Here is a 10,099-nt window from a genome sequence, read left to right as displayed (position 1 = left end):
AAGTGAGACATGGGCAGGCTAAGGATTATCTGAAGGTTACCCCAAAGGTCTACTGGGGACCAAGAACTTTACACCCTAGAGTCCTAACCTACAGCTACTGTTAGCTACTTCTCCCTCAACCAGGGGTGCCCTTTCCTCACTATATTTAGTAAGATATATTTATCACGGGAGGTAACAAAATGCACGGCGACACCAAACATGTCATGTCAATGAAGAGCGTGAGGTCTCATGGAAACCATAAAGATTGAGTATGGAGGGCATAAGACAGAAGGGGTTGAATTTGGGAGGCTGAGGGAAGGGGTGAGAAAGAGAGTCTTCAGCCCATCCAAGGCTTACACTAGCATCCTTGTTCTGTAAATGACAAATATTTATGAGTGCCTTTGAACAAGTAGATCTTCCCTCAGTCCACCTACAGGATGACACCAGAAGTTATTCAGTTAGTTCAAATGACATTAGCCTTCACCACAGTTCCACATAGCAGACAATAAATTATTCACCAAGATAGGTCTAAGAAATGCATCAATGTTTGATCAACACGCTTTCTTTAGTAGCACTGTTACCTCAGCCCCACTATTTCAGCAAGTCATGCTCCTCAGTCTGAGGTAAAGCCAAAATGACGATGCATTGCTACTCTTAATTTGGCCTCCTTTTCAAGGGGCCATAGTCCAACTGTGGGACCAGAGCCAGCTTTGCAATGAACATGTGTTGCTGTTGAGTGACCAGAGTGCTCCTTCTCCACAGCCAGTCAAGCTATACAGCAAAAATTTATTGATTTATTTTTAAGACCCTTGCCTTCTTTGCCATGGAAGTTGGAAGAGAGCACATACAAGTACTCTCTCCTAAGGACCATTAACATCCACTTAAAGACCACTAACAGATTTCTCTGAAAGCTGAGGGCTGACCCAAGAAAAGAATAAAGATTTAGATGTCTTAATCAATCTTAGGATGACAAAGAGACAACAGTATGATACGGACATAGCAAAAGGTGAATATTTACGTTGTGTGGCAGATAGCACTGATAATACCTCACCTCAAATGCTGAATATAAACATTACATAACAAACTCAAACACAGAGAAGGGCTGCTAGTGATCTGAGGAAATAGATCATATTTAGAAAAACAGACTTAAATGCAGCAGCTTCTGTAAATTCAGCAAAATTAAGGCTAAGAGGAAATAATTGCTTTCTGTAAATATATCATAGAAGTAAACACCAAAAGGAAACGAGGTACTTAGTCTAAAGAACAATATCAGTACAAGAAGAGATATAAATACATTTGGCCATAAATTCAAACTGGAAATTAGAAAAAGATTTTCAATCACCAAAATAATTAGGTTCTGCAGCAACTTTCTAAAAGGCAAAGTGCAATCCATCCAGTTTTGGAAAAGGACATGATTAATTTATTAAAAAGATTATATAATTTGTCTACATATGATAGGAGGAACAGCACTTAATGATAATGTTATTTTCCTATGACAGTCTCATAGTTATAGTAGTTGGCTCCTGCCTAAAGACCTGGATTCAGTCCTTACTGCAATCAGAGATGCAGGCTGTGAAGCAAGCCAGTCTAACCAAGGTTTTTACCAACGTTCACAAATCACACTCACAAATATCCTCTCCTTCAGTTTTTGTGAACCTGGGTTCTAATTTGCAGCTGTGAGGAGCAATTACAGCTGCAACTGAAGTCACCAGGAGCCGGGTCTTGAACACACAAAATATGCTCAAGTGCTAAGAACTCAGAAAATATAGGCCCTAATTATCTCAAGGATGGCAACCAAAACAGGTGTCTGTGCTTAGTTTCATACCTGTGCATCCAAGTTCCACATTACTGTAATAGAGATGAGCCCCAACACCTCAAAAATGCTTTGTAACATTAAACAATGTTTTCACGGTGCACAAAGAAGGTGATGGCTAGAAAAAGCTTATGAGAAAAATGAATAATGTCTCTGGGAGATCAGACTTCACACAGCATGTAGTGATTCAGGCTTGAGCCTACACACTGAATAGCAAAATAATAGCAAAAGAAGAATTTCTGCTTTTTCAGTGTGCACAACTCTCCTCTGCGCACTGAACAAGGCAGAATCTGAGGAGAGGGGGACACAGTGTGTGATCATGTAATTAAAGACTATATTATGATGATGATTAAATACTAACATGAATGAGCCGGCTGCTGTTACTGTGTAGGACTGAATGCAAATGATTTTTCTTTTCAAGTTCTGTCTTGGCTAACTGGGGAGAAGAATGGGAAGCACCAGTTCCCTCTCTTCTGTATTCCACATGGCTTTGATTTCCCTTTGTAACTCCTATACTCCCTTCTCTTTTACTGTCCTTGGCTATCTTATCTTTCTGTTTTTGAGAAATAATGCCTTCAAGAGATGTAGCTTAAACTTTATCTTGTAATTGTGTGTGCTCAGCGTTGTAACAGGGTAAAAAAAAAAAAAAAAAGAAAAAAAGAGTTAGTATACTATGCGAGCACTATTGCATTCACCGAAATAACTGTGAAGGCATACTGCTATCATTTGTTCTCTTTAACCTTTATTAAAAATAATAATAATAATAAAAAAAAAAATAGAAATAAATCTATATAAAAGCCATTTCCACTGTATGAGGTTCAAAGAGCATTTAGCTGATGACTGGGTAGCCTGCAGGCTGGACAAGTTGTATATGGGTTTTTATTTTATTTGTAAATTGAATTCTTTAACAACTAGCGTATATGTTTGAGAATATGCCGGGTTTAGGCTGAGAAAGTAAAAATCTCCTTAAAAAGTGATTCTTATTTAACACAATCAGTTGTGGTAAGGAGGGAAGATCCTGCATGGCACCCTTCTGTCAACAAGACACATATGATCACACATACAAGCATTACGGGGGGGGGAGACAAATGCATAAAGGGCCAGATTTATGTAACTTAACCTTTCCACAGCTACTGCAGTGGCGCTCATTTATTTCAAATGTTTCAATCCATTTTTAAATCAGATAAAATCTGAGTGAAGAAATAATGATCTTACTTTCAGAGATGCTGAATACATGACTCTTGATGAACTCAGTGCCAGCTGTTGACACTCAGCAGCACCCTCTCAAAAATCAGCATAAAATACCAACCCTCTGATTTCAGATATGGAGCATTCATCTGGAGAAACAAAGATATTAGTTTTACTCAGTTAATTTGAAAGACAATGTATTTTTGTCTTGCCATACAGATCTGCTTAGAAACAAACACAAAAAAATAAAAAATAAAAAAAAAATTCACCACAATTTGGGGTTATATCAATCTGTTTTCCAATAGATTTCTCCAAAGGGGCTTCTCAGAGACAGCTGAAATATATTTCAAATGTTAAGTTTTATAATGTGAATTAGCCAGTGACAAAGCAAAGGTTTCTGCAAGAAAAATAAATAAACAAATAAATAATAATCTGAGAAATTGTTCAGGTTTTAATTAAAAATCCATTTTTCAAGCGCTTTGTTGAGTAAAACTTGAGTCTGAATAAAATAAATGGAGAAAAATAACACAGAAGAAAAGCATACAGACAAACCTGAACCCCAAATCCTGACAATTCTCCTCCTAACTCTACCAAAAGTGGAATTACAAAAAAGATTTACTCCCAATGGAGTGAACCACAAGAAATAAAAGCAGGTACTTTCCAGAAGAGTGTTGGGGACAAGGATGAGGAAAGGAATACTTGATCAGGGAACACAGAATTGCTGACAAAAATAATAAAGTGTCTTTGTCAGGCAATCAGAGAGGAATTACTTCTTCAGATGTTCATACTGCACCATAATTGAGAGTGCAAAGTAAAAGTAAGAATGATCATTCATTTCCTACTCTGCATACCAAAAACAGTACAAATCAAGTCTAAAGATGCATCCATTGTCCCCATTAGAAGTGAGCTGAGGAGGGAAGGCCAAGGGAAAGGATTAAGCTCCAAACCTCAGGACACTGCACAGAGGTTGCCCCTGGCTAGTTTCTTTTTTTCTCCCTCAATACAAGAGGAAAAGACAGCTAACGTGAACAGCATGTAGAAACACATTGGCTAGAGTAGTAATTTATCAGACAAGAGGCAAGTTTTGAGCTAACAATTAAGCTCATCCCACCAGTTTATGTCTCATAACACAAGAAAATTAAGTCTTTTTTTCTTTGCTTTCTCTCCTCTAGCTTTGTCTACTCATTTGTCTTGCACCTTGTTCTTCAAGGTTTTTTTTTTTCTTTTGCAATCACCAATATGCTTCCACTACTCCCCATTCCACAGCACCTGCTACAGACCATAAAGATATCTGTGCAACAAATTGACAAATCTGTCCATTCAGTGATCACTGCTACTGCCTGGTGAGTTGGGGTAATAAATCATTTTAGCAGATGAATTTGTCATCCAATACTGTAACAGTGTAAGAGCAGCAGAGGCAACAAGCCTCCAGGCAAAGGAACAGTAGCAGAACCTAAATTAAAATCTAAAAGGTAAAATTGCAACAATAAGGAGAATAATAGGAAAAAACATTTTAGATAGCACGTAATCAACGATAATCCCTAAACCTGGTATGGCTGCAATTCAACCGACCCACACATTTTGGCTGATTCTAACCAGTTTCATCCATACTTGGAATGAGCTGAAGCCAAAGCTGAGATGGGAGTGTAATGCTCTTCCCACTCTTTCTACCATTTTGTGGTCATGATGCATTGGTTACCTGTTTCTACCTCTGTGAGTTTAGCCACTGAGAAATACCATTGAGTCTTGGTCATTTTTGTCTTCTCATATGTCAAGTGGTTGAGTGATGCTCTGAATCACAACCCTGGCTGCACATCCAACTGCAGTTTGGTTTCACACCACCTTATTACAGCCTTGCAGTCCCCCAGCTGCAGCAAACGAGCTGGAACCCCAGCCTGAGGTATGCCCTGTGTGCCCTATGTGATGAGGTGGATTTGCACATTTTGGAAATTGCCATGTTTTTTGCTGTACTCTCCCAGGGCTTTCTCACTCGATCAGACAAAAGTTTAAAAAAATAAATAAAATGTAAAAGCTTAAGACAGGAAATGGAGCCTTTTTTTTTTTTTCTACAAGATGACATCCTATATTTTGCCTTAATCATTGCTAAACCACAGTCAGAGCTCAGCATATACAAGAAAAGCCTCGTAGGAGGAAGAATAATCAAACAGCCTTTTCTCTAGGTATACAACATAGCATCAAGTCTGCAGAACAACCCTCTGATGACCCATGTCAGACTTCAACTCGAGAGACAAGCCTCAGCTGTAAAAACCATTCCAGAGGTGTTGAAGTGAAGAAGAGACACCACAAATAGGTCAGACACCTATCCGAATGTTAACAATATGTAATTGTGTATGCAAATGTACTCATCATCAGTACCGCCTACAGAGGTAGAACAAAATGAAGATGTGCATGGCACAAACACACAAAGGAAATAATGAGCTGGTGACAACATGGAAGACCCCCATGCAACAGCCATGCCTGCCTCTTAAGAATGGGATTAAACCCTGATTTTACAGCACCGATTTTTCCCTTTGTGAGCCTGTGGTCAGCAGCGAGACCCCCAGCCCAGGCAGGAGGATGTGTGATGGGTGTTACTGCAGACTGCCTGGCAGGCCAGCCACCTCTGGATTATTTGTTGATAGCTTCTGCAGGTGGCCTTGAAAGGGAAACAGTGCCAACTTCACTAACTGAACTCCTGCACAGATTACTGGATTGGTCTTCATTGTCTGTGCAGGTGGAAAAAAACTTGCAATAAATGCAAAACCCAGGTATTACAGCCTATAAATAGGAATTGCTCTCCTTAAATATCAAAGCTCTAGAGCACGTGACAAACATCATCTCTCCAATCCACAGCTTTATAAGAGGGCAAACAAACAAGAGAGTTACTTCCCAGAGTTACCACAGGTTAGCATAGGGACCTGCGTGTGAGGAATGTTTTAACAATTCGTGTCCATAAAGAACAATTCTGTTTGAAATGTTTGAATCCTGTCTGCCTCTGGGCCCTGCACTGGCAATTCAATGCTTGAACCACAGCTGCAGTGTGTCCCAGTCTCCCCCTCATTCCTCATTCTAGCCAATTTATCACTTCTTAAATTTATGAACCTGTTTGCTTTTGTTATTCCGGACTTCTATTTCTAACACTGCTATAGATGTGTCTGTGAATGGCTGGGGAAGAATGTTTTAATTACCCGTGTGTCTGGGAGTTTCAGAACAACTGATAACAACTAGTGACTGTTATGGGATACTATGTGGATCTTTGGTATCTGGTTAGGGGGGGGGCCGAGAAAGAAGCTGAAAAGCGGCTGGGAGACAAGATTTGAAGAAGGTGTTTTGAAGAAGGTGTTCTGTAAACTTGGGATGGTGCCCAGTAAGTACAAAGGGGAAGAGGAAGACTGCGAGCCTTCAGCATGGAAGACCCCTAGAGACCCCCAGAAGAGACCCCAGAGGAGACCGCGCATGCTCCAGTAGGAGGGACTGCACCCCGGAAGCTAATTTTAATAATCTATTTTTTTAGAAGTAGTAATGAATATGTATTAGTCTAGGAGCATAAAAATCAGCTGCTTGATGTAACTGGTGTGCGTCCTGGTGGAGCGGAGACTCCCGGTGCACCCAGCGCTGTTTGCTTACCTCTATTCCTTTATATTCTTTCAATAAATCCTATTTTTTTATTTAATCCTAATTTGAATCCTGAGCCATTTATAACATGCGTGACTAATCCCACGCAAATGTGGGTACAATCCATCAGTTACACCGCGTTGTAGATCCACTTCTTGCTGTCAAGAAGCCCACAGTAACTCATTAAATCACAAAACCTCAATCATGGGTATGAGCCCAAAGCTCTGGCTCAGAGGGCTGCTTCTACTGTGAGGGAATTATGCATGTACGTACCCAAACAAGTTTTAATCTGCTCACTGGGTAACACCAGCAGTTCACTGTCTTACCCAACTCCTTGCCCATTTCCCAGCTTATGGCTAATTCTGACCCCTACAAATCCTGCAAGCATGGGAGTGTGAGGAGTAGAGTTGAACCCTCAGCTTCTGTAAAAGAGCAATTAATTAATTGTTCCCCAGGTTTATTAAATGCTTTGGAAACCACAAAATTTGAAAACTATCCTACCCTATTGCTCAAGATTACTGCTCTGGCAATGAAATTCTTTGCTCTGCCACTATAAAAGCATTAAAATACATTATACCTCATTAGCAGAGATGAGAAACACAGCTGTAAAAGAAATATTCAAACAGATCTGAATGCATTTGAACTACTTGGAGAAAAAAAAAAAAAAAAGAAGAAAAAAAAAGGCACTTTTCTAGCCTCTCTCCATCACCAAATTGTATTAAAATACTTTCCACACAACATCCACCATATTCAAGTACTGAAGACTATCACTAACAAAAAGAAAAAAAAATAAATAAGGAAAATCACCAACAGAGCTATGAGGCTATATAAATTAGAAGTAGAATAATTTCTTAAAATGATTGCCCACTAATGATAGCTCTCAGGGGATAAAGCACTAAGACAGTGGCAGCTAACATGATATTTCCTTTATCTAGGTGACTGGAACACTCACACCATTCATGATAATGACAATATAAACAACTTTATGTCTCTAGACTTAATATTCCCTTTGGTAGGAAATGGTACTTTTATTCCACTTGCAGAAAGGTTGAAAGCTTATGCAAGGTATATCTGTGCTCTTGATTTTACCCACCCAAAAACAAAACAAAACCAATATGCAGTATTTTACATGATTTTGACAGATAACAGATAACATAATTTCATGATCACATGATGAGCAAATCTGTGTCACATTTGGGAATTCATGAGGCTAGGCAGCTGTGGGCATCCCTATCTTGCAGGAACCATATATGCAAAAAAAAAAAAATTACACCTTTCATTTAAGTTTCTATCCATTTTTCTGTCAGGGAACCTTGAAAATGTAAATGAAAAAGCAGTAGATGGTTTGCTAGGTTTGTGAAATATATATCCCCTTCCAAACACCTTGATTAAACTTGATGTATATCAGAAACCTAAGCACAAACCCAAGCCCTCCCTGACCAGACTACAAGAGAGAGCAAAGTGGGGAGCTCCTTAGCTGGCTAAATGGAAACAAGTGCACCTATGCGTAGCTGGAGATCAAGGAGCCTGTGTTTCATGGGGATGAGAGTGGCACTTAGCACTCTTATTTTAGCAGCAAGGATCAGACAAGTTGTTGTCTTCATGCCCATCCTGATCTCATTTACACTACTTCTCATGGCTTATCCCCCATCTCCTTGAAGAGTTGCTTTATTTTCTTGACATCATCCAGACAGAAATATTTCCCTTTTGTCTTCATATTTGTGTGTCATGGAGAAAAGCAGGGGAGAATGACATCTTCAAGTACATAAAGTGATGTTATAAAAAGAACAGGAATCAATTATTCCCCTTAATTAATGAGGACAGAAGAGGAAGTAATGAACTTAAGCAGCATCAAGGGAAATTTAGGTCAAATACAGTTCCTCTGTGAATTTCCAGAGAGTAAGAAGAAGAGTTAGGCAAATGAACAAACTGTCAAGGGAAGTTAGAGTCCTCATCAGTAGTATATACTCAAGGTTAGAAACCTCCCTGGAGGACAACCAAGGACTAAAAGAAGCCATTCCTATTCCCTCAGTGGAAGAATGGACCAGAGATTAAACTCAAGCCCTCTTTGAACAATAACAAGTCTCCTTTCCTGTTTTGTTTTTCCTTCCTCCTTATTAACATCTTCCCCTATTTTTTTCATGTTGCATGAAGTGTTCTGCATCGGATAGCTAATGTTCTTTCAGAAATCCAAATGGAAAGGTCAAAATATTTTTATAAAAAGTATTTACTTTCCAAGCCCCCATGGCTTTCTGTCATGTTAGGACTTCTAATAGCAAAGCTATCCAAAAATCAAGAACAGCTGCTCTTTACCAAGGCACAATTCATGTTTCAAGAGACAAGCACAAGACAACAAGCTATTCTAGTTCTAGTACAGTTCTTTGTTAAAAGCATATTTTATTCTCCTCATCCTTTTTTATTCATATAACTAAGAGAATATGTTAGCCAGGCAACAAAAATATGAAAGAAATTTTTTTCTTCCCAACTTGAACTTTTGTTTTGAAAGTCCAGACACTCTATTTGTAACTTTTCTCTTTTTAATTTGTGAGTACAGTTGAGTAAACCAAAGTGAACTTGATGGAAATAAAGTCCCTACTTTTCAGTTTTGTTCCTATTAAAAATTTTAAGAAGTTCTCATCTCTGTTGCTGCTTCACACTTCAAGATAAACTAAAGAAACACCACCCTAACATTTAAAAGCAAGAGCACTAGGAATAACTCTCAGAAATGAGAAAATAGAAAAGGATTCCTTTCAATTTTAGGCATTGCACTTGCATGTATATTCCATCTGGCTTTCACTTATGAGTTTGAAAACTTACATTTAAAATATTTTATAATGAAAAAAGGAACATTTCCACACAAAACAAATTACAAAAAAAAAAAAAAAAAAAAAGAGAATTTTGCAGATTCCTCCCAAATTTTCTACATTTTCTCCCACATAAAGAGGCTTTTTTACATATACATACATACAGAGGTAAAGACATGCAAGGAAACAGCTTATTTTCTTTTGAAAAAAAGTCACCAAAGGAAGAAAATGACCACTAATCATTGTAATCATTGTTTCACATTTAGTATTGAAAACACTCTACTGGCATTTCTCAAGATGTCAAGCACATTTCAGCATTTTGCGGAATGAAGGGTACAAAATAAACTGGACTTGCATCAAGTTTTCCAGATTTCTACTGGAACTACTGTTCAAACCGATGTAAGGAATGACTCACTTCACCATAATCTGCATGCCCTCTGCAGTCAATCTGAGCTATGGCCATCTTGCTCACAGTATGCCTCGCTTTAGGAGAGGTTGCACCATGCAGATCCCTCAATCCCCCTCCTGCCTACAAGATAGACTCCAGGCAGCAAGTAGAATCTCTGACATTTCTGAAGTTACCTAGGAAAAAAATCAGTTTTCTTCATGTTCCAAAGGACTTTTGGACATTACAGCTCTAAATCCAGCATGCACAACCCATGAGGAGCTCACTTGTCCTAGGGAGCTTACTATCTTAACA

This window comes from Aythya fuligula, chromosome 1, assembly GCF_009819795.1.
Source record: "Aythya fuligula isolate bAytFul2 chromosome 1, bAytFul2.pri, whole genome shotgun sequence".
NCBI lineage: Eukaryota > Metazoa > Chordata > Aves > Anseriformes > Anatidae > Aythya > Aythya fuligula.
The sequence above is the reverse complement of the archived record's forward strand: the minus strand, read 5'-3'. Positions refer to the sequence as shown.